The 27,566-nt window shown below is 27.1% G+C and overlaps 1 protein-coding gene and 1 long non-coding RNA gene across 10 annotated transcripts in view; both read right to left on the bottom strand.

Moving 5' to 3' along the window:
- LOC126266007 (uncharacterized) overlaps positions 1 to 23,653 on the bottom strand; it is a 107,345-nt gene extending 83,692 nt beyond the window's left edge. The window contains exon 1 of one of the 3 annotated variants that reach the window (XR_007548465.1): positions 23,515 to 23,653. This is a non-coding gene — a long non-coding RNA (uncharacterized LOC126266007). Of the gene's footprint in view, positions 1 to 22,399; positions 22,461 to 22,770; positions 22,883 to 23,514 lie in introns of those variants that run through there. The other 2 variants (XR_007548466.1, XR_007548464.1) reach the window with 2 other exon arrangements.
- Positions 1 to 27,566, bottom strand: part of LOC109608126 (fasciclin-3) — a 406,522-nt gene that overhangs the window by 163,136 nt on the left and 215,820 nt on the right. Inside the window, exon 1 of one of the 7 annotated variants that reach the window (XM_049969177.1) lies at positions 435 to 517. The exons of the other annotated variants lie outside the window; for them this stretch is intronic. The gene's annotated coding sequence lies outside the window, so the exon portion shown is untranslated. Of the gene's footprint in view, positions 1 to 434; positions 518 to 27,566 lie in introns of those variants that run through there. 7 annotated transcript variants of the gene reach the window in all.

Here is a 27,566-nt window from a genome sequence, read left to right as displayed (position 1 = left end):
TCGCTAAATTCACCCGGGCGTCGCGTCGGGCGATAATTAGTTCAGAAAGTGAATGTCTCAGGTGTCGACGAGAAAGTTCAAGGTACTACACAATTTGGAAGAATCGTCCTGTTTATGCGTGCGGCATAATTAATCGTTTCAACTTTACGCCTCACACAAAATTATACGCACTGTTCACAATAAAACCGTATGAATTTTGGGGAAGGAAAGGAAAATAGGAGAGAAATTATTACATTGAATTGTAGATTGTAGGTTTTAGTATGTGAACATTTTAGAAATTAAGTGTGTCAGTTTTAGGTGACAAACATTAAAAAATATAATTGTTCACACAGAATCAAAATATAACCTTACATAATCAGTTGGAATGTGTGCCCCAATCAAAGGTAGAAAATAATTGTAACACTTATGTATATGAAGCAAGAACTTTATCCCACCTTTGATACACCACCCAAGTAATCTAACAGGAACAGTTCGATTGTACCAATGAATATCGGTCCTTTCTAGCAATTATTTTACTGTTTTACATTACAATAAATTGTGTAAACAAAACCTAACCTAACCTAACTAGTATGCAGTATGCAGTGCTACCAACCACACGTTTCTAATTCAACTACATTAAAATGCCCATAGACAAACAAAGTAGTGATAGATAGATAAAATATGAACCGTACTACTTCAACTGGATGCCAATACCTACAATATTTGTTGTTTTTTCTGTTATTGTTTTGTCTACTATACAACTGGCCAATTTAATTTTATTCTTCACAAAATTTTCTATTTATTTTTTTATTTTTTAATGGTCAAAACCTTATACTTTCATTTATTTTTATTCAAAAAACAATCCAATATTATTACTTTTCAGTTTTAAATGAGAAGGATTGACATCACACATATTTCTATACGGAATCAAAATATAACCTTAACCTTGTAATATATGAAAAATATGTAGCAAGAATGTTGTCCCACCTTTAATTCACGACCCGAGTAACACGGCAGGAACAGTTCAGTGGTATCAATGAATCCCGGCCTTTTCTGGTACTTATTTTATTGTTTTACGAAATAATAAATTGTGTAACTAAATTCAATCTAACTTATTTGCTACTTCCTCGTGCAGTGCTGCCAACTACACGCTCCTAATCCAACTATAATATATGTCCATAGACAAAGAAAGTAGGGATCATCATAGATAAAAAATATAAAGAACAGTAAGTGTAATATCGAATTCTAGTGATACTATCATTAAGAAAATATGACCTTATTTTATTTACTAGGTACTTCATAAATGTATTATTCCTAATAAAACAAAATGAACAAACATTATACTTGTTATACAAAGTTTTTCTAACACAAGTTTCTACTGAAGAAAATGCAGCTCCTCAAATTTAAATTTTAAAAATAAATATGAACATATACCACTATACAATAACTATCTTAATTGTATTCAGAACTGCTTAGGAAGTTTTAGAACTGTTTTAATTTTGTATAGAATTGCTTAAAAGGTTTCAAACTATCTTAATTTTACTCAAAACTGCTTAAGAAGTTTCAGAACTGTTTTAATTATATATAGAATTGCTTAAGAGGTTTCAAAACTATCTTAATTTTACTCAAAACTGCTTAAGAAATTTCAGAACTGTCTTAATTTTGAATAGAATTGCTTAAGAGGTTTCAAAACTATTTTAATTGTATTTAGAACTGCTTAAGAAATTGTAGAACTGTCTTAATTTTGTATAGAATTGCTTAAGAGGTTTCAAAACAATCTTAATTGTATTCAGAACTACTTAGAAAGTTTCAGAACTGTTTTAATTTGGTATAGAATTGCTTATGAGGTTTTAAAACTATCTTAATTGTATTTAGAACTGCTTAGGAAGTTTCAGAACTGTCTTAGTTATATATAGAATTGCTTAAGAGGTTTCAAAACTATCTTAATTTTACTCAAAACTGCTTAAGAAGTTTCAGAACTGTCTTAATTATATATAGAATTGCTTAAGAGGTTTCAAAACTATCTTAATTTTACTGAAAACTGCTTAAGAAATTTCAGAACTGTTTTAATTTTGTATAGAATTGCTTAAGAGGTTTCAAAACTATCTTAATTGTATTTAGAACTGCTTAGGAAGTTTCAGAACTGTCTTAGTTATATATAGAATTACTTAAGAGGTTTCAAAACTATCTTAATTTTACCCAAAACTGCTTAAGAAGTTTCAGAACTGTCTTAATTATATATAGAATTGCTTAAGAGGTTTCAAAACTATCTTAATTTTACTGAAAACTGCTTAAGAAATTTCAGAACTGTTTTAATTTTGTATAGAATTGCTTAAGAGGTTTCAAAACAATCTTAATTGTATTCAGAACTACTTAGAAAGTTTCAGAACTGTTTTAATTTGGTATAGAATTGCTTAAGAGGTTTCAAAACTATCTTAATTGTATTTAGAACTGCTTAGGAAGTTTCAGAACTGTCTTAATTATATATAGAATTGCTTAAGAGGTTTCAAAACTATCTTAATTTTACTGAAAACTGCTTAAGAAATTTCAGAACTGTTTTAATTTTGTATAGAATTGCTTAAGAGGTTTCAAAACAATCTTAATTGTATTCAGAGCTGCTTAGAAAGTTTCAGAACTGTCTTAGTTTTGTATAGAATTGCTTAAAAGGTTTCAAACTATCTTAATTTTTTCAGAACTTCTTAGAAAGTTTCAGAACTCTACAGTTTTGAATAGAACTGCTTAAAAGGTTTTAAAACTATCTTAATTTTACGCTAAACTGCTTAAAAAGTTCCAGAATTGTCTTAATTTTGTACAAAATTGGTTAAGAAGTTTCAGAACTGTCTTAAATAAAACATGATGGTGGAGGTATAGCTAACAATTTGCTTCCGTACATTGAAGAAATGTGTTTTAACATAAAAACGGTCCCAAACATAAATCTAAAATCATGACGAATTGGTTAAAAGGCCAAAACATCGATGTTTTGTTTTAACTGTTCCAATCTCCAGACATCAACCCTTTAGAAAACATGGGGGATGACGTAAAACCAAATTTGACATAAAAATTTAAAACTCATCACAGTAATTCAAGAAGCTTGAAGGAATATAGACTTGTATATTCGAAAATGGTGGTGTCTATGCCACGGAGATGGGCCAAAATTATAAAACAAAAAGGATATTATACAAAGTCTTAAATAACATAGATTTAATCATTAAAAATCCATGAAAAATTAATATGTGTAATATTTTACAGAATAAGAATATGGCAGTTGTTGTAACATTTCATCAAACAACAACAGTAAATTGATATTATTTTAACAGTTAACAGATTTATAGCTAAAATATTTAATATTTTAAAAACTCAGTACGTTGTTAATAAGAATATGATAAAGTCACTCAAAAAGGAACAAAAATATATTTCATTGCTTATTAACAAACCGCGACTTGAACATGCGAAGCCGGCCATTATAATACATAAAAGTAAAATTGCGTCCGCCCTCCAACTCACCCTTTTATTGAAAAAAATTGTGGCCTCATTCGGCGTGTGTGTGTGTGCATGCAAAACAACGCGTTCGAAACAATTCCGGTTCTTATATTGAGTTATTCCGACCGCAAAACTGCCGTTTATGTTTTTCACCCACACAGCACCGGCCTCATTTTTATAGGCGCCCAACACCCCTCGGCCGCCTCGGCGCCAAATTGGAAAATTGTTCGTTCCCGTTGACTGGATTTTTTGTTGCGGTCCGAAACAATTTCCAATAAAAAAATATGTACGTGTGTGTGTGTGTACGGAACGTCTGCCCACCGCCGCCGTCGCAGCCGCCGCATGCCGGCAGCGAATTTCATCAAAACCTACTTAAGCCCACCCCCCACGTTCCGTTACTTTGACTGTGCGGCCACTTCAAATTTATGCCCCCGCCGAATAACGAGCTTTAAAGTGGTGGGACGGTTCGGTTATTGCGTTTGTTTCGCTGCCTTTTTGCCGTGTATCGTTTCGACGTACTTTCGTTTTTATTTTCACGTCACGTTTACATTAATTTAATAAACGTTCGGAGTCGATCGACATAAAATTTTACCGCATTGTTTATTTTTTGGGGATTTAATAAGTTTATTTTATTTTTTTCATGTATATCTTAAACAGTAGAGTACTAATAATTGGTCAAAACTTGTTTACTTGGTATTAAATAGCAATTTACGTTCGTTAATCTGGGTAATAATATTAAATAATTTTTGGTCAATATTTATTTTATTGACAACTATTAATTTATATATCAAAATATTTTTGAATTCTCATAAAAATAATTACTAAAAAAATTTAAATTTGAATATTTGAATGTTGAGGAAATTGGCCAAATTCAAAAAATATATAAAACTATTTTATGCGACAAAATTAGAACAAAGGCGTCCGTTAAATAAGAATAAATAAATCTCATTGAACTAGTCATAAACGTCCGTTAATCTGGGAAACAAATTTAAACAATTTTTGGTCAATATTTAAGATATAAAACATTGATAATTATTAATTTATATATAAAAATATTTTTGAATTTTCATGAAAGTTTATTAAAAATAATTACTAAGAAATTTGAATATTTGAATGTTGAAGAAACTGACCAAATTCAAAAAATATATAAAACTATCTTATGTGATAAAAATTGAACAAAGGCGTTCGTATAAATAAGGATTAATAAATATCATTGAACTTCCCATAAACGTCCGTTAATCTGGGTAATAAAATTAAATAATTTTTGATCAATATTTATTTAAGGAATAAGACATTGACCATTATTAATTTATATATGAATATATTTTTGAATTTTCATGAACGTTTATTAAAAATAATTAATAAGTAACTTTAAATTTGAATATTTGAATGTTGAAAAAATTGACTAAATTCTAAAAATATATAAAATTATTTTATGCGACAAAAATAGAACAAAGGCGTTCGTTAAATAAGAATAAATAAATCTCATTGAACTAGTCATAAACGTCCGTTAATCTGGGAAATAAATTTAAACAATTTTTGGTCAATATTTAAGATATAAAACATTGACAATTATTAATTTATATATGAAAATATTTTTGAATTTTCATGAACGTTTATTAAAAATAATTAATAAGTAACTTTAAATTTGAATATTTGAATGTTGAAAAAATTGACTAAATTCTAAAAATATATAAAACTATTTTATGCGACAAAAATAGAACAAAGGCGTTCGTTAAATAAGAATAAATAAATCTCATTGAACTAGTCATAAACGTCCGTTAATCTGGAAAATAAATTTAAACAATTTTTGGTCAATATTTAAGATATAAAACATTGACAATTATTAATTTATATATAAAAATATTTTTGAATTTACATGAAAGTTTATTAAAAATAATTACTAAGAAATTTGAATATTTGAATGTTGAAGAAACTGACCAAATTCAAAAAATATATAAAACTATCTTATGTGATAAAAATTGAACAAAGGCGTTCGTATAAATAAGAATTAATAAATATCATTGAACTTGCCATAAACGTCCGTTAATCTGGGTAATAAAATTAAATAATTTTTGGTCAATGTTTATTTAAGGAATAAGACATTGACAATTATTAATTTATATATAAAATATATTTTTGAATTTTCATGCACGTTCATTAAAAATAATTAATAAGTAACTTTAAATTTGAATATTTGAATGTTGAAAAAAATGACTAAATTCTAAAAATATATAAAACTATTTTATGCGACAAAAATAGAACAAAGGCGTTCGTTAAATAAGAATAAATAAATCTCATTGAACTAGTCATAAACGTCCGTTAATCTGGGAAATAAATTTAAACAATTTTTGGTCAATATTTAAGATATAAAACATTGACAATTATTAATTTATATATAAAAATATTTTTGAATTTTCATGAAAGTTTATTAAAAATAATTACTAAGAAATTTGAATATTTGAATGTTAAAGAAAGTGACCAAATTCAAAAAATATATAAAACTATCTTTTGTGATAAAAATTGAACAAAGGCGTTCGTTAAATAAGAATTAATAAATATCATTGAACTTGCCATAAACGTCCGTTAATCTGGGTAATAAAATTAAATAATTTTTGGTCAATATTTATTTAAGGAATAAGACATTGACAATTATTAATTTATATATAAAAATATTTTTGAATTTTCATGCACGTTTATTAAAAATAATTAATAAGTAACTTTAAATTTGAATATTTGAATGTTGAAAAAAATGACTAAATTCTAAAAATATATAAAACTATTTTATGCGACAAAATTAGAACAAAGGCGTTCGTTAAATAAGAATAAATAAATCTCATTGAACTAGTCATAAACGTCCGTTAATCTGGGAAATAAATTTAAACAATTTTTGGTCAATATTTAAGATATAAAACATTGACAATTATTAATTTATATATAAAAATATTTTTGAATTTTCATGAAAGTTTATTAAAAATAATTACTAAGAAATTTGAATATTTGAATGTTGAAGAAACTGACCAAATTCAAAAAATATATAAAACTATCTTATGTGATAAAAATTGAACAAAGGCGTTCGTATAAATAAGGATTAATAAATATCATTGAACTTGCCATAAACGTCCGTTAATCTGGGTAATAAAATTAAATAATTTTTGGTCAATATTTATTTAAGGAATAAGACATTGACCATTATTAATTTATATATGAAAATATTTTTGAATTTTCATGAACGTTTATTAAAAATAATTAATAAGTAACTTTAAATTTGAATATTTGAATGTTGAAAAAATTGACTAAATTCTAAATATATATAAAACTATTTTATGCGACGAAAATAGAACAAAGGCGTCCGTTAAATAAGAATAAATAAATCTCATTGAACTAGTCATTAACGTCCGTTAATCTGGGAAACAAATTTAAACAATTTTTGGTCAATATTTAAGATATAAAACATTGACAATTATTAATTTATATATAAAAATATTTTTGAATTTTCATGAAAGTTTATTAAAAATAATTACTAAGAAATTTTAAATTTGAATATTTGAACGTTGAAGAAATTGGCCAAATTTAAACAATTTATGAAACTATTTTATGATATAAAAATTGAACAAAGACGTTCGTTAATCTGGGTAATAAAATTAAATAATTTTTGGTCAATATTTAAGGAATAAGACATTGACAATTATTAATTTATATATAAAAAATATTTTTGAATTTTTATGCACGTTTATTAAAAATAATTAATAAGTAACTTTAAATTTGAATATTTGAATGTTGAAAAAAATGACTAAATTCTAAAAATATATAAAACTATTTTATGCGACAAAAATAGAACAAAGGCGTTTGTTAAATAAGAATAAATAAATCTCATTGAACTAGTCATAAACGTCCGTTAATCTGGGAAATAAATTTAAACAATTTTTGGTCAATATTTAAGATATAAAACATTGACAATTATTAATTTATATATAAAAATATTTTTGAATTTTCATGAAAGTTTATTAAAAATAATCACTAAGAAATTTGAATATTTGAATGTTGAAGAAACTGGCCAAATTCAAAAAATATATAAAACTATCTTATGTGATAAAAATTGAACAAAGGCGTTCGTATAAATAAGGATTAATAAATATCATTGAACTTGCCATAAACGTCCGTTAATCTAGGTAATAAAATTAAATAATTTTTGGTCAATATTTATTTAAGGAATAAGACATTGACAATTATTAATTTATATATAAAAAATATTTTTGAATTTTCATGCACGTTCATTAAAAATAATTAATAAGTAACTTTAAATTTGTATATTTGAATGTTGAAAAAAATGATTAAATTCTAAAAATATATAAAACTATTTTATGCGACAAAAATAGAACAAAGGCGTTCGTTAAATAAGAATAAATAAATCTCATTGAACTAGTCATAAACGTCCGTTAATCTGGGAAATAAATTTAAACAATTTTTGGTCAATATTTAATATTTAATGAATAAAACAATAACGATTATTAATTTATACATAAAAAATAATTAATATATAATTTTAAATTTGAATATTTGAATGTTGAAGAACATAACCAAATTCAAAGAATATGTTAAACTAACATATTTTGTGTTAGAAAGATTGAACAAAGACTTTAGACCACAATTGTGTAAACAAAATCCACTAAATCCACAGAATATTAACCATTATAGCAATTTCAGGTGATTTTCGTGCCATTTAATTAATTCAACACACCGATGAATTATTCATGGACGTCCGTTAATCCGGGCAATAAAGCGAAATTGCGTTTTTACATATCCAACGCCGTCCGGGAAACGGTGAAATTTTCGCTCGAATAAATTAACGTGAACGTAACAGTTTTTCGTCGATTATCCTTGATTGCGTTCGTAATGAGCGCGCGAAAATTTACGACGTTCTATAAAACGGATCCGGTGGCAAAATTGCAAATAATAATAACCGTTGTTTTACAAGTTGGTACACGTGATAGGTGGTTAAAATTGTGTGGCGTGCGCAGCATAAATCAACAGATTACGACCGGTAATTTTATATTTCGGTATCTCGTTTAGATTTAGTTACTTGCTGATTTATTCCGGACCGGATGTTGTGTTATTGTTATTAATTGTTCGAGTAATGATTATAATAAATCTCCGGATTAAATTTATCGTTAGCCGTATTTATTGGGCCCGATTGTTAATATTATTTTGATGGTTATTGTTGCAAATAATAATTGCGGATTTACCATAGTCGTTACTTTTAAATTTAATTGGTTCCTTTACTACTAAAATTATTTCATATTATTTTGTATTCTTAAATATATTTCATTTAATCTCCTAACAACGTCTGCCACAAACTAAATTTGTCGAAAAGTTAATTAAACTTAGAAACAGTAAAAAACTAATAGAAATATTTACTATATTTACTATGCCAAAATTGTGCATTTCAAGAGACATTTCAATTTGTGTTCCTGTTTTACTATAAGTTTTTGTAATTTTCTTACTTTTGACCACATAAAAATCGTTGGTAATTCAAGATTCTGTATCCTCTAAGTCAATTAAACTTAGAAACAGCAAAAGACTAGTAGAAATATTTACTAAACACAAAGTAATTGTGTCAAAATTGTGCAAGTCAAGTCTCATTTCAATGTGTGTTCCTGTTTTACTATAAGTTTTTATAATTTTCTTACTTTTGACCACATAAAAATCGTTGGTAATTCAAGATTCTGTGTCCTCTAAGTCAATTAAACTTAGAAACGCAAAAGACTAGTAGAAATATTTACTAAACACAAAGTAATTGTACCAAAATTGTGCAAGTCAAGTCTCATTTCAATGTGTGTTCCTGTTTTACTATAAGTTTTTGTTATTATCTTACTTTTGACCAAATAAAAATCGTTGGTAATTCAAGATTCTGTGTCCTCTAAGTCAATTAAACTTAGAAACAGTAAAAGACTAGTAGAAATATTTACTAAACACAAAGTAATTGTGTCAAAATTGTGCAAGTCAAGTCTCATTTCAATGTGTGTTCCTGTTTTACTATAAGTTTTTGTAATTTTCTTACTTTTGGCCACATAAAAATAGTTGGTAATTCAAAATTCTGTGTCCTCTAAGTCAATTAAACTTAGAAACAGTAAAAGATTAGTAGAAATATTTACTAAACACAAAGTAATTGTGTTAAAATTGTACAAGTCAAGTCTCATTTCAATGTGTGTTCCTGTTTTACTATAAGTTTTTGTAATTTTCTTACTTTTGACCACATAAAAATCGTTGGTAATTCAAGATTCTGTGTCCTCTAAGTCAATTAAACTTAGAAACAGCAAAAGACTAGTAGAAATATTTACTAAACACAAAGTAATTGTGTCAAAATTGTGCAAGTCAAGTCTCATTTCAATGTGTGTTCCTGTTTTACTATAAGTTTTTGTAATTTTCTTACTTTTGACCACATAAAAATCGTTGGTAAGTCAAGATTCTGTGTCCTCTAAGTCAATTAAACTTAGAAACAGCAAAAGACTAGTAGAAATATTTACTAAACACAAAGTAATTGTGACAAAATTGTGCAAGTCAAGTCTCATTTCAATGTGTGTTCCTGTTTTACTATAAGTTTTTATAATTTTCTTACTTTTGACCACATAAAAATCGTTGGTAATTCAAGATTCTGTGTCCTCTAAGTCAATTAAACTTAGAAACGCAAAAGACTAGTAGAAATATTTACTAAACACAAAGTAATTGTACCAAAATTGTGCAAGTCAAGTCTCATTTCAATGTGTGTTCCTGTTTTACTATAAGTTTTTGTTATTATCTTACTTTTGACCAAATAAAAATCGTTGGTAATTCAAGATTCTGTGTCCTCTAAGTCAATTAAACTTAGAAACAGTAAAAGACTAGTAGAAATATTTACTAAACACAAAGTAATTGTGTCAAAATTGTGCAAGTCAAGTCTCATTTCAATGTGTGTTCCTGTTTTACTATAAGTTTTTGTAATTTTCTTACTTTTGGCCACATAAAAATAGTTGGTAATTCAAAATTCTGTGTCCTCTAAGTCAATTAAACTTAGAAACAGTAAAAGATTAGTAGAAATATTTACTAAACACAAAGTAATTATGCCAAATTCTGTGTCCTCTAAGTCTATCAAACTAAGAAACAGCAAAAGACTAGTAGAAATATTTACTAAACACAAAGTAATTGTGTTAAAATTGTACAAGTCAAGTCTCATTTCAATGTGTGTTCCTGTTTTACTATAAGTTTTTGTAATTTTCTTACTTTTGACCACATAAAAATCGTTGGTAATTCAAGATTCTGTGTCCTCTAAGTCAATTAAACTTAGAAACAGCAAAAGACTAGTAGAAATATTTACTAAACACAAAGTAATTGTGTCAAAATTGTGCAAGTCAAGTCTCATTTCAATGTGTGTTCCTGTTTTACTATAAGTTTTTGTAATTTTCTTACTTTTGACCACATAAAAATCGTTGGTAAGTCAAGATTCTGTGTCCTCTAAGTCAATTAAACTTAGAAACAGCAAAAGACTAGTAGAAATATTTACTAAACACAAAGTAATTGTGACAAAATTGTGCAAGTAAAGTGTCATTTCAATTTGTGTTTCTGTTTTACTATAAGTTTTTGTAATTATCTTACTTTTGACCAAATAAAAATCGTTGGTAATTCAAGATTCTGTGTCCTCTAAGTAAATTAAACTTAGAAACAGCAAAAGACTAGTAGAAATATTTACTAAACACAAAGTAATTGTGTCAAAATTGTGCAAGTCAAGTCTCATTTCAATGTGTGTTCCTGTTTTACTATAAGTTTTTGTAATTTTCTTACTTTTGACCACATAAAAATCGTTGGTAAGTCAAGATTCTGTGTCCTCTAAGTCAATTAAACTTAGAAACAGCAAAAGACTAGTAGAAATATTTACTAAACACAAAGTAATTGTGACAAAATTGTGCAAGTCAAGTCTCATTTCAATGTGTGTTCCTGTTTTACTATAAGTTTTTATAATTTTCTTACTTTTGACCACATAAAAATCGTTGGTAATTCAAGATTCTGTGTCCTCTAAGTCAATTAAACTTAGAAACGCAAAAGACTAGTAGAAATATTTACTAAACACAAAGTAATTGTACCAAAATTGTGCAAGTCAAGTCTCATTTCAATGTGTGTTCCTGTTTTACTATAAGTTTTTGTTATTATCTTACTTTTGACCAAATAAAAATCGTTGGTAATTCAAGATTCTGTGTCCTCTAAGTAAATTAAACTTAGAAACAGTAAAAGACTAGTAGAAATATTTACTAAACACAAAGTAATTGTGTCAAAATTGTGCAAGTCAAGTCTCATTTCAATGTGTGTTCCTGTTTTACTATAAGTTTTTGTAATTTTCTTACTTTTGGCCACATAAAAATAGTTGGTAATTCAAAATTCTGTGTCCTCTAAGTCAATTAAACTTAGAAACAGTAAAAGATTAGTAGAAATATTTACTAAACACAAAGTAATTATGCCAAATTCTGTGTCCTCTAAGTCTATCAAACTAAGAAACAGCAAAAGACTAGTAGAAATATTTACTAAACACAAAGTAATTGTGTTAAAATTGTACAAGTCAAGTCTCATTTCAATGTGTGTTCCTGTTTTACTATAAGTTTTTGTAATTTTCTTACTTTTGACCACATAAAAATCGTTGGTAATTCAAGATTCTGTGTCCTCTAAGTCAATTAAACTTAGAAACAGCAAAAGACTAGTAGAAATATTTACTAAACACAAAGTAATTGTGTCAAAATTGTGCAAGTCAAGTCTCATTTCAATGTGTGTTCCTGTTTTACTATAAGTTTTTGTAATTTTCTTACTTTTGACCACATAAAAATCGTTGGTAAGTCAAGATTCTGTGTCCTCTAAGTCAATTAAACTTAGAAACAGCAAAAGACTAGTAGAAATATTTACTAAACACAAAGTAATTGTGACAAAATTGTGCAAGTCAAGTCTCATTTCAATGTGTGTTCCTGTTTTACTATAAGTTTTTATAATTTTCTTACTTTTGACCACATAAAAATCGTTGGTAATTCAAGATTCTGTGTCCTCTAAGTCAATTAAACTTAGAAACGCAAAAGACTAGTAGAAATATTTACTAAACACAAAGTAATTGTACCAAAATTGTGCAAGTCAAGTCTCATTTCAATGTGTGTTCCTGTTTTACTATAAGTTTTTGTTATTATCTTACTTTTGACCAAATAAAAATCGTTGGTAATTCAAGATTCTGTGTCCTCTAAGTCAATTAAACTTAGAAACAGTAAAAGACTAGTAGAAATATTTACTAAACACAAAGTAATTGTGTCAAAATTGTGCAAGTCAAGTCTCATTTCAATGTGTGTTCCTGTTTTACTATAAGTTTTTGTAATTTTCTTACTTTTGGCCACATAAAAATAGTTGGTAATTCAAAATTCTGTGTCCTCTAAGTCAATTAAACTTAGAAACAGTAAAAGATTAGTAGAAATATTTACTAAACACAAAGTAATTATGCCAAATTCTGTGTCCTCTAAGTCTATCAAACTAAGAAACAGCAAAAGACTAGTAGAAATATTTACTAAACACAAAGTAATTGTGTTAAAATTGTACAAGTCAAGTCTCATTTCAATGTGTGTTCCTGTTTTACTATAAGTTTTTGTAATTTTCTTACTTTTGACCACATAAAAATCGTTGGTAATTCAAGATTCTGTGTCCTCTAAGTCAATTAAACTTAGAAACAGCAAAAGACTAGTAGAAATATTTACTAAACACAAAGTAATTGTGTCAAAATTGTGCAAGTCAAGTCTCATTTCAATGTGTGTTCCTGTTTTACTATAAGTTTTTGTAATTTTCTTACTTTTGACCACATAAAAATCGTTGGTAAGTCAAGATTCTGTGTCCTCTAAGTCAATTAAACTTAGAAACAGCAAAAGACTAGTAGAAATATTTACTAAACACAAAGTAATTGTGACAAAATTGTGCAAGTAAAGTGTCATTTCAATTTGTGTTTCTGTTTTACTATAAGTTTTTGTAATTATCTTACTTTTGACCAAATAAAAATCGTTGGTAATTCAAGATTCTGTGTCCTCTAAGTAAATTAAACTTAGAAACAGCAAAAGACTAGTAGAAATATTTACTAAACACAAAGTAATTGTGCCAAAATTGTGCAAGTCAAGTCTCATTTCAATGTGTGTTCCTGTTTTACTATAAGTTTTTGTAATTTTCTTACTTTTGACCACATAAAAATCGTTGGTAATTCAAGATTCTGTGTCCTCTAAGTAAATTAAACTTAGAAACAGCAAAAGACTAGTAGAAATATTTACTAAACACAAAGTAATTGTGTCAAAATTGTGCAAGTCAAGTCTCATTTCAATGTGTGTTCCTGTTTTACTATAAGTTTTTGTAATTTTCTTACTTTTGACCACATAAAAATCGTTGGTAATTCAAGATTCTGTGTCCTCTAAGTAAATTAAACTTAGAAACAGCAAAAGACTAGTAGAAATATTTACTAAACACAAAGTAATTGTGCCAAAATTGTGCAAGTCAAGTCTCATTTCAATGTGTGTTCCTGTTTTACTATAAGTTTTTGTAATTTTCTTACTTTTGACCACATAAAAATCGTTGGTAATTCAAGATTCTGTGTCCTCTTAAGTCAATTAAACTTAGAAACAGCAAAAGACTAGTAGAAATATTTACTAAACACAAAGTAATTGTGTCAAAATTGTGCAAGTCAAGTCTCATTTCAATGTGTGTTCCTGTTTTACTATAAGTTTTTGTAATTTTCTTACTTTTGACCACATAAAAATCGTTGGTAATTCAAGATTCTGTGTCCTCCAAGTCAATTAAACTTAGAAACAGCAAAAGACTAGTAGAAATATTCACTAAACACAAAGTAATTGTGTCAAAATTGTGCAAGTCAAGTCTCGTTTCAATATGTGTTCTTGTTTTACTATAAGTTTTTGTAATTAAATCGTTGGCAATTCAAGATTCTGTGTCCTCTAAGTCAATTACACTTAGAAACAGTAAAAGACTAGTAGAAATATTTACTAAATACAAAGTAATTGTGGTAATTTAAATTTTTGTATCCTCAAAGTTAATTGGACTTAAAAACATTAAAATATTAGTACAAACATTCACTAAACTTTTAATAAATTATGCAAAATGCATTACATTTATTGAGGTCGATTGTAATTATCATTTTGATAGTTATTATCGGAATAACATTTGTCGATTTAAATTATCATAACTTTCAGCTTAATGTTCATTTATTGTAAATTTAATTAGTCCCTCAAACTTAAGTATTCTTAAACGTACTTTATCAGATCGTTTCCCAAAAATAACGTCTTTCACAAGTTAAACATGTCGCGAACGACGTCTAAATAAACCCGGATTTCGGAGGGTGCGACTGATACCGTTCCCCCGGAAGTTTATGACACGAAAATCGTGAGATTATGTTGGTAATTTTATGTTTCCCTCGAAATTGTATAAATTCAGCAATTCAGACAATGATTTATCGTTGTCCAACTCTAAATGTAGTTTATAGATAATCCATAACAATGAACAGCTTCAAGCTTCACATAACACCAATAAACCGATAGTTTTGATTGATCAGATGATTTACACCTGCTCATGGAATTGAAACGCACCCATAAAACGTAAGGCTGAACATGGCACGTCATAAATTTCATCCGGACACTGTCCAACATTTAAAACCACTCGAAGATTAGCTTTCGGTGTTACAAACTGTGCAAAATGTTGCTTTTATTATAAAACATTGATAAGCTTGCAATGTTCGCAGAGAGAATTGAATATGTTGGTCGGAGTTTTAAATAATAAATGGCAAGGACCAACGCCCCGGGCCTTGGCAGGATGAATATTTGAAAATCTTAAAAGCTTAAGATCATTTCCGGGCAAAAAGCACGCTTTAATTTCTTACATGTTGTATCGTGTTGCTGCACTCGGTATTTATGTGTCTGTCGGCTACTTGTTTTCCCATTAGATTCGTCCTTACGTGCATGAAATTCAACGGGAAACTAAACCGTTTTGTATTTTATTGTGAGTTGTAATTAAACTCGGAGATTGTTAGAAAACTTATAGAAATGTTGAAAGATTTACTGAACTCAAAGTATTCGTGTTCAAATTGTGCAACGTGAGACTCATTTTTATTTTTATTTTACTATAAATTCTTACATCATTATTACTTTAGATTTACTATAACTATATATATATATATATATATATATAGTTATAATCAAATTTATTTATTCTTTATTTATTCAACTTTGGAACAATTAAAATAAAGATGAATAAGCTAGTTTTAGAGACTCCTTTTTGTACTTTAGATTTACTAAGAATTTATACATTTGAATCACTAAAAATTCTATACATATTTTTACCCTATAATATTTTAATATTAAATCTTCATCAAATTAATTTACAGTTTATTCATTCAACTTTAGATGAATAATTAAAATGGTGAATACCCCCGTTTTAGAGATTCCTTTTTGTACCTTAGATTTACTACGAGTTTATACATTTTTATCACCAAAAATTCTATAGTAATTGGCATATTTTTGTTCCTATAGTATTCCTAATATTAAATCAATTAATCAAATTAATTTACTCTTTATTCATTCAACTACTATACATATTTTTACCCTATAATATTTTAAATATTAAATCACTTAATCAAATTAATTAACACTTTATTCATTCAACTTTAGATGAATCATTAAAATGGTGAATGCGCCAGTTTGAGAGACTCCTCTTTGTACCTTTTGGTTTACTACGAGTTTATACATTTTTATCACCAAAAATTCTATGGTAATTGGCATATTTTTATTCCTATAATATTTCTAATATTTAATCAGTTAATCAAATTAATTTACTCTTTATTCATTCAACTTTGGAACCATTAAAATAAAGATGAATGAGCCAGTTCTAGAGATTCCTTTTTGTACTTTAGGTTTACTAAGAATTTATACATTTGAATCACTAAAAATTCTATACATATTTTTACCCTATAATATTTTAAATATTAAATCACTTAATCAAATTAATTATCACTTTATTCATTCAACTTTAGATGAATCATTAAAATGGTGAATGCTCCAGTTTTAGAGACTTCTTTTTGTACCTTAGGTTTACTATGAGTTTATACATTTTTGTCACCAACAATTCTATAGTAATTGGCATATTTTTGTTTTTATAATATTCCTAATATTAAATCAATTAATCAAATTAATTTACTCTTTACTTTGGAACAATGATGATAAAGATGTTTGAGCCAGTTTTGGAGACTCCTTTTTGTACTTTAGGTTTACTAAGAATTTATACATTTGAATCACTAAAAATTCTATACATATTTTTACCCTATAATATTTTAAATATTAAATCACTTAATCAAATTAATTAACACTTTATTCATTCAACTTTAGATGAATCATTAAAATGGTGAATACTCCAGTTTTAGAGACTTCTTTTTGTACCTTAGGTTTACTATGAGTTTATACATTTTTGTCACCAACAATTCTATAGTAATTGGCATATTTTTGTTTTTATAATATTCCTAATATTAAATCAATTAATCAAATTAATTTACTCTTTACTTTGGAACAATGATGATAAAGATGTTTGAGCCAGTTTTGGAGACTCCTTTTTGTACTTTAGGTTTACTAAGAATTTATACATTTGAATCACTAAAAATTCTATACATATTTTTACCCTATAATATTTTAAATATTAAATCACTTAATCAAATTAATTAACACTTTATTCATTCAACTTTAGATGAATCATTAAAATGGTGAATGTTCCAGTTTTAGAGACTTCTTTTTGTACCTTAGGTTTACTATGAGTTTATACATTTTTGTCACCAACAATTCTATAGTAATTGGCATATTTTTGTTCCTATAGTATTCCTAATATTAAATCAATTAATCAAATTAATTTACTCTTTATTCATTCAACTTTGGAACAATTAAAATAAAGATGAATGAGCCAATTTTAGAGATTCCTTTTTGTACTTTAGGTTCACTAAGAATTTATACATTTGAATCACTAAAAATTCTATACATATTTTTACCCTATAATATTTTAAATATTAAATCACTTAATCAAATTAATTAACACTTTATTCATTCAACTTTAGATGAATCATTAAAATGGTGAATGCGCCAGTTTGAGAGACTCCTCTTTGTACCTTAGGTTTACTATGAGTTTATACATTTTTGTCACCAACAATTCTATAGTAATTGGCATATTTTTGTTTTTATAATATTCCTAATATTAAATCAATTAATCAAATTAATTTACTCTTTACTTTGGAACAATGATGATAAAGATGTTTGAGCCAGTTTTGGAGACTCCTTTTTGTACTTTAGGTTTACTAAGAATTTATACATTTGAATCACTAAAAATTCTATACATATTTTTACCCTATAATATTTTAAATATTAAATCACTTAATCAAATTAATTAACACTTTATTCATTCAACTTTAGATGAATCATTAAAATGGTGAATGTTCCAGTTTTAGAGACTTCTTTTTGTACCTTAGGTTTACTATGAGTTTATACATTTTTGTCACCAACAATTCTATAGTAATTGGCATATTTTTGTTCCTATAGTATTCCTAATATTAAATCAATTAATCAAATTAATTTACTTTTTATTCATTCAACTTTGGAACAATTAAAATAAAGATGAATGAGCCAGTTTTAGAGATTCCTTTTTGTACTTTAGGTTCACTAAGAATTTATACATTTGAATCACTAAAAATTCTATACATATTTTTACCCTATAATATTTTAAATATTAAATCACTTAATCAAATTAATTAACACTTTATTCATTCAACTTTAGATGAATCATTAAAATGGTGAATGCGCCAGTTTGAGAGACTCCTCTTTGTACCTTAGGTTTACTATGAGTTTATACATTTTTGTCACCAACAATTCTATAATAATTGGCATATTTTTGTTCCTATAGTATTCCTAATATTAAATCAATTAATCAAATTAATTTACTCTTTATTCATTCAACTTTGGAACAATTAAAATAAAGATGAATGAGCCAGTTTTAGAGATTCCTTTTTGTACTTTAGGTTTACTAAGAATTTATACATTTGAATCACTAAAAATTCTATACATATTTTTACCCTATAATATTTTAAATATTAAATCACTTAATCAAATTAATTAACACTTTATTCATTCAACTTTAGATGAATCATTAAAATGGTGAATGCGCCAGTTTGAGAGACTCCTCTTTGTACCTTTTGGTTTACTACGAGTTTATACATTTTTATCACCAAAAATTCTATGGTAATTGGCATATTTTTATTCCTATAATATTTCTAATATTTAATCAGTTAATCAAATTAATTTACTCTTTATTCATTCAACTTTGGAACAATTAATATAAAGATGAATGAGCCAGTTCTAGAGATTCCTTTTTGTACTTTAGGTTTACTAAGAATTTATACATTTGAATCACTAAAAATTCTATACATATTTTTACCCTATAATATTTTAAATATTAAATCACTTAATCAAATTAATTATCACTTTATTCATTCAACTTTAGATGAATCATTAAAATGGAACTTTGGAACAATTAAAATAAAGATGAATGAGCCAGTTTTAGAGATTCCTTTTTGTACTTTAGGTTTATTAAGAATTTATACATTTGAATCACTAAAAATTCTATACATATTTTTACCCTATAATATTTTAAATATTAAATCACTTAATCAAATTAATTTACACATTATTCATTCAACTTTAGATGAATCATTAAAATGGTGAATGCTACAGTTTTAGAGACTTATTTTTGTACCTTAGGTTTACTATGAGTTTATACATTTTTGTCACCAACAATTCTATAGTAATTGGCATATTTTTGTTCCTATAGTATTCCTAATATTAACTCAATTAATCAAATTAATTTACTCTTTATTCATTCAACTTTGGAACAATGAAAATAAAGGTGAATGAGCCAGTTTTAGAGATTCCTTTTTGTACTTTAGGTTTACTAAGAATTTATACATTTGAATCACTAAAAATTCTATACATATTTTTACCATATAATATTTTAAATATTAAATCACTTAATCAAATTAATTTACACATTATTCATTCAACTTTAGATGAATCATTAAAATGGTGAATGCTCCAGTTTTAGAGACTCCTTTTTGTGCCTTAGATTTACCATGAGTTTATACATTTTTGTCACCAACAATTCTATAGTAATTGGCATATTTTTGTTTTTATAATATTCTTAATATTAAATCAATTAATCAAATTAATTTACTCTTTATTCATTCAACTTTGGAACAATTAAAATAAAGATGAATGAGCCAGTTTTAGAAATTCCTTTTTGTACTTTAGGTTTACTAAGAATTTATACATTTGAATCACTAAAAATTCTATACATATTTTTACCCTATAATATTTTAAATATTAAATCACTTAATCAAATTAATTAACACTTTATTCATTCAACTTTAGATGAATCATTAAAATGGTGAATGCGCCAGTTTGAGAGACTTCTTTTTGTACCTTAGGTTTACTATGAGTTTATACATTTTTGTCACCAACAATTCTATAGTAATTGGCATATTTTTGTTCCTATAGTATTCCTAATATTAAATCAATTAATCAAATTAATTTACTATTTATTCATTCAACTTTGGAACAATTAAAATAAAGATGAATGAGCCAGTTTTAGAGATTCCTTTTTGTACTTTAGGTTCACTAAGAATTTATACATTTGAATCACTAAAAATTCTATACATATTTTTACCCTATAATATTTTAAATATTAAATCACTTAATCAAATTAATTAACACTTTATTCATTCAACTTTAGATGAATCATTAAAATGGTGAATGCGCCAGTTTGAGAGACTTCTTTTTGTACCTTAGGTTTACTATGAGTTTATACATTTTTGTCACCAACAATTCTATAGTAATTGGCATATTTTTGTTCCTATAGTATTCCTAATATTAAATCAATTAATCAAATTAATTTACTATTTATTCATTCAACTTTGGAACAATTAAAATAAAGATGAATGAGCCAGTTTTAGAGATTCCTTTTTGTACTTTAGGTTTATTAAGAATTTATACATTTGAATCACTAAAAATTCTATACATATTTTTACCCTATAATATTTTAAATATTAAATCACTTAATCAAATTAATTTACACATTATTCATTCAACTTTAAATGAATCATTAAAATGGTGAATGCGCCAGTTTGAGAGACTCCTCTTTGTACCTTTTGGTTTACTACGAGTTTATACATTTTAATCATTAAAAATTATATACATATTTTTTCTTCTCTTGTAATACTCTTTTACTTGTAATATTCCACATATAATTCCAATAAATCATATTAATTAATGATTTAATTTAACATTTAATGTTGAATATTATACAATTCTTGTGTAAATTTCTTTGATTCTAATCTAACTGAAAATAAAGGTAAAAGTTTATTTCGCCTGAATCATCCACTCAATGAAATTTATTGTATTCATCAATGGATTAACTACTTTCAGTTTTTATTGCGATTCCGAATAAATCAAAGAAAATTGACTTTGTCGCGTCGTTGTTCAGTTGCCTCTCATTAATTCCGATCGCAATCCCGAATTCCTAACGCGAAAAACACGAAACAAACAAACCGGTGAATCAGATAAAATCGCTGCGGAATATAATTCGGATATTGAGACGACAATAAACAATCCCAACCCCCCCGACAGACAGTATTATATCGAGTTATGGGCCGAGATAAATCATCGGTTCAATTAGTCCGCGTAATTCGAAACGGGCGTAATTTACCTAAAACGCGGGAGCCGACTTCTTTGCGGCCTCCCCTGATTTATATTTACGCCGTTGCGATACAAATTGCGGCCGGGGCGAATTGTTTTCTAAGGCGATTTCCTTTCCGTGGGTATTAAATAAAACAAAAGGTTCATTTTCGATACTAATTTCCACCCCCTTAAAAATATCCAGCCAGATTTGGGGGCAATAAATGTCGGACTGAATTTATCTGTTTCCTCGAGCCTCTGAAACTTTCATGAGAGCTTTTGATCGTGCTAATTCACCGTAATTTATTGTTGGGTGTATAGGTACATTTTCATAGACAACACTTGACGTCTTATTTTTTCGCCATCAGCACGGTGGGGAGGGTGAATTAACCGACACTCAAGTCGGCAATTAGTCAAGACACAAACACTCTTGCCGAGTCCATCCTCATTTTCCAAGGACCTAATGGTTCTTCGTTCCCATTTGACAAATGACTCGGGGCCTACTGACGACGTTAAACACGGCTCGTTAGCGGCGCCGCAAAAGATGGACGTCGGGACGCTCGAGAATGTCGTTGATGGTGTCGCCTTGCGGAGGCACAATTAAAATTGAGCACGAACATTTGTGTTTGTTTCATTAATTACTGCAGTGAATGATAAGTTTAATAAAACCGACTACAACATTCAACAATTTACAAAAGAAAATGTGCTTTACGGAAACTGGCTCAGATAAAATTAAGAATCGTATAGTGAAGGACACATATGCCAGAATATTCGGTAATACACAGAAATGAAATGTAGATATTAAAATGTGATACTAATTAAGTTTAGATTTGTACACTGACAGTTACATGTGCATAAACCACTTTTAGTACTACTGCGCATTCGGAGGGCGTGGCTAACTGCTATATTGCCAACCTAAGCCAATTAAATATTAATACTTGTGTATTTAGTCACTTTATCAATATTTACCTTTTAACACATAAGTACATTTTCTTACTAATTTAATCAACGTAAAATATAATCATAATTGTTGCAAATAAATGGATACTAATTTTTATGACTCATTTTGTTGAACACATCCTTTAATGTTCTTTTTATCTAATTAAATAGTTATTTTAAGCTTAACATTCGATAATACTCACAAAGGAAATGTAGATATTAAAATATGATACTGATTAAGCTGAGATTTGTACACTGACAGTTGGATGTGCATAAGCCACTTTTAGTATTACTGCGCATTCGGAGGGCGTGGCTTACTTCTATATTGCCAACCTAAGCCAATTAAATATTAATACTTGTGTATTTAGTCACTTTATCAATATTTACCTTTTAACACATATGTACATTTTCTTACTAATTTAATCAATGTAAAATATAATCATAATTGTTGCAAATAAATCGATACTAATTTTTTGACTCATTGTGTTGAACACATCCTTTAATGTCCTTTTTATCTAATTAAATAGTTATTTTAAGCTTAAGAAAATACGCCAGAACATTCGATAATACACACAAAAGAAATGTAGATATTAAAATATGACACTGATTAAGCTGAGATTTGTACACTGACAGTTACATGTGCATAAACTACTTTTAGTACTACTGCGCATTCGGAGGGCGTGGCTAACTGCTATATTGCCAACCTAAGCCAATTAAATATTAATACTCGTGTATTTTGTCACTTTCTCAATATTTACCTTTTAACACAGATGTACATTTTCTTACTAATTTAATCAATGTAAAATATAATCATAATTGTTGCAAATAAATCGATACAAATTTTTATGATTCATTTTGTTGAACACATCCGTTAGTGCCCGTTTTATCTAATTAAATAATTATTTCAAGCTTAAGAAAACCCGCCAGAACATTCGGTAATACACACAAAGGAAATGTAGATATTAAAATATGATACTGATTAAGTTGAGATTTGTACATTGACAGTTACATGTGCATAAACCACTTTTGGTACTACTGCGCATTCGGAGGGCGTGGCTAACTGCTATATTGCCAACCTCAGCCAATTAGATATTAAAACTCATGTATTTTGTCCCTTTATCAATATTTACCTTTTAACACAAATGTGCATTTTCTTACTAATTTAATCAATGTAAAATATAATCATAATTGTTGCAACTAAATCGATACTTATTTTTATGACTCATTTTGTTGAACACATCCATTAGTGTCTTTTTTATCTAATTAAATAGTTAATTTAAGCTTAAGAAAATACGCCAGAACATTCGATAATACTCACAAAGGAAATGTAGATATTAAAATATGATACTGATTAAGCTGAGATTTGTATATTGACAGTTACATGTGCATACACCACTTTTAGTACTACTGCGCATTCGGAGGGCGTGGCTAACTGCTATATTGCCAACCTCAGCCAATTAAATATTAATACTCGTGTATTTTGTCACTTTATCAATGTTTACCTTTTAACAGAGATGTACATATTTTTACTAATTTAATCAATGTAAAATATAATCATAATTGTTGCAAATAAATGGATACTAATTTTTATGACTCATTTTGTTGAACACATCCATTAGTGTCCGTTTTATCTAATTAAATAGCTATTTCAAGCTTAAGAAAACCCGCCAGAACATTCGATAATACACACAAAGGAAATGTAGATATTAAATTATGATACTGATTAAGCTGAGATTTGTACAATGACAGTTACATGTGCATAAACCACTTTTAGTACTACTGCGCATTCGGAGGGCGTGGCTAACTGCTATTTTGCCAACCTCAGTCAATTAAATATTAATACTCGTGTATTTTGTCACTATCAATATTTATCTTTTAACACAGATGTATATATTCTTACTAATTTAATCAATGTAAAATATAATCATAATTGTTGCAAATAAATGGATACTAATTTTTATGACTCATTTTGTTGAACACATCCATTAGTGTCCGTTTTATCTAATTAAATAGCTATTTCAAGCTTAAGAAAACCCGCCAGAACATTCGATAATATACACAAAGGAAATGTAGATATTAAAATATGATATTGATTAAGCTGAGATTAGTACATTGACAGTTACAAGTGCATAAACCACTTTTAGTACTACTGCGCATTCGGAGGGCGTGGCTAACTGCTGTACTGCCAACCTCATCCGATTAAATAACAATTCTTTCATGTATCTTGCCACTTAAACAAATTTTTACCTCTCAGCACAGATGTACATTTTCCCTGTAATTTAATCGACCTAAATGTAATCACATTACTAGCAAAAGCTTGAAAGCACGGTGCCGCGAAATTGGAAACTAATTCCTATTACGTTTTTCCTACGCTGCAACTTCATAGAAACTTTTAATAAGAACGGGGCCGCTTAAAACTGAAAGTTTCAATGCGCGTTATTGTTTGGTCGCAAAAGAAAAGCAATCGCTTCTCCAAAATCAATATTTGTACATCGTGCTTGGTGCTTTTTATCCTAATTGCTTTTGTAATCCAGTTGCCGGTTAGAAAATTGCACGTCCGGATTTTTTTTTGTTTCCGGGGACAATTGTTAAACTGTTAGTTACTGAATTTTGCGTTTATCGGACGGCGAAATCCGTCGGTTAGGTTAGGTTATAAATCAACAGATGACTATCTGTGGCCGGTACCCGATTTCGTAGCCCACTGTTACCATCAGATATCGATTGGCACAATGACGGGTCGGTTCAAGTGCAAAGTTTAAGCCTGCCTCTATTTATCAAACGCGATCTCCATAGGCTTTGCGAATAATGAAGCCGTCGCAAAAATTTATCGATTTAAACTGTGGAACAATGATAGGATCTTACATGAAAGATAACATAATTAATTTTGTGTATTTTAGTTATCTAACAGCAGCAATTTTTTACTGTTAAGTCTTTAATACAATGGTTGAAGGTCACATGTGCGCAGAAACGTGTTATTAAGTAACTGCGCATTATAGGCGTGTCTAATTGTTCCAACACCAACTTGACTAATTTTAATGTACTCTCACATTTAGCAATACTTTTCGATACTTAATTATTATTGTGAACACCAAAAATTAATTGAACCCTCAATTATACACTTACATTGAGTTAAATTATTATTGAGGGCACAAAACATTCAATTAGCATCAATTTTTATATAATAAACTGTAACAAAATAAATGAATTTGTAGTAAAATAAAGGTAAATATTAAAATGAGCCTCAACTTCCATACTTTTAACACACTTATATTGAGTTTATTAAGTATTTTTATTAGTTTTTACCATTCCCAAGATAAATTATTATTGAGAGCACCAAAACTTTCAATTAGCATCAATTTTTATATAATAAACTGTAACAAAATTTATAGTAAAATAAAGGTAAATATTAAAATGAGCCTCAACTTCCATAATTTTAACACACTTACTTTGAGATTATCAAATACTTTTACTAGTTTTTACCATTTCCAAGATAAATTATTATTAAGGGCACCAAAACTTTCAATTAGAATCAATTTTTATATAATAAACTGTAACAAAATTTATAGTAAAATAAAGGTAAATATTAAAATGAGCCTAAACTTCCATAATTTTAACACACTTACTTTGAGATTATCAAATACTTTTACTAGTTTTTACCATTTCCAAGATAAATTATTATTAAGGGCACCAAAACTTTCAATTAGCATCAATTTTTATATAATAAACTGTAACAAAATTTATAGTAAAATAAAGGTAAATATTAAAATGAGCCTCAACTTCCATAATTTTAACACACTTACTTTGAGATTATCAAATACTTTTACTAGTTTTTACCATTTCCAAGATAAATTATTATTAAGGGCACCAAAACTTTCAATTAGAATCAATTTTTATATAATAAACTGTAACAAAATTTATAGTAAAATAAAGGTAAATATTAAAATGAGCCTAAACTTCCATAATTTTAACACACTTACTTTGAGATTATCAAATACTTTTACTAGTTTTTACCATTTCCAAGATAAATTATTATTAAGGGCACCAAAACTTTCAATTAGCATCAATTTTTATATAATAAACTGTAACAAAATTTATAGTAAAATAAAGGTAAATATTAAAATGAGCCTCAACTTCCATAATTTTAACACACTTACTTTGAGATTATCAAATACTTTTACTAGTTTTTACCATTTCCAATATAAATTATTATTAAGGACACCAAAACTTTCAACTAGCATCAATTTTTATATAATAAACTGTAACAAAATAAATGAATTTATAGTGAAATGAAGGTAAATATTAAAATGAGCCTCAACTTCCATACTTTTAACACACTTATATTAAGTTTATTAAGTATTTTTATTAGTTTTTACCATTTCCAAGATAAATTATTATTAAGGGCACCAAAACTTTCAATTAGCATCAATTTTTATATAATAAACTGTAACAAAATAAATAAATTTATAGTGAAATAAAGGTAAATATTAAAATGAGCCTCAACTTCCAAAATTTTAACACACTTACTTTGAGATTATCAAATATTTTTACTAGTTTTTACCATTTCCAAGATAAATTATTATTAAGGGCACCAAAACTTTCAATTAGCATCAATTTTTATATAATAAACTGTAACAAAATAAATGAATTTATAGTGAAATAAAGGTAAACATTAAAATGAGCCACAACTTCCATATTTTTAACAAACTTATATTGAGTTTATTAAATATTTTTATCAGTTTTTACTATTTCCAAGATAAATTATTATTGAGAACACCAAAACTTTCAAAAAGCATCAATTTTTATATAATAAACTGTAACAAATTAAATGAATTTATAGTAAAATAAATGTAAATATTAAAATGAGCCTCAACTTCCATAATTTTAACACACTTACTTTGAGTTTATCAAATATTTTTACTAGTTTTTACCATTTTTAAGATAAATTATTATTAAGGGCACCAAAACTTTCAATTAGCATCAATTTTTAAATAATAAACTGTAAAAAACTAAAGAGGTTTATAATGAAATAAAGTTAAAAATTAAAATGAGCCTCAACTTCAATAATTTTAACACACTCTCTCTCTGATTTTATTAAACATTTTGACAACTTTTTCTACTTTATTTAATAATGTAGACACCAAAAACTTCATTCAGTATCAATTATTATATGACAAACAGTAAAAAACTTTCAGTTAATTACTATTGAACATACAAAAAATTCAACTACAATTTTTTACTAATAAATCTAAGTTTAATTATTATTGACATTATAAAAAACAGTCTGATACAAATCATTAAAATTTCATATTATTATTTGATTTATTTCATATGATTTGTTTTATTAATTTTCATATTTTTATATTATGTTTG

This window comes from Aethina tumida, chromosome 6, assembly GCF_024364675.1.
Source record: "Aethina tumida isolate Nest 87 chromosome 6, icAetTumi1.1, whole genome shotgun sequence".
In the NCBI taxonomy this organism is placed as follows: Eukaryota; Metazoa; Arthropoda; class Insecta; order Coleoptera; family Nitidulidae; genus Aethina; species Aethina tumida.
This window is presented reverse-complemented; position numbering and strand designations above follow the sequence as displayed.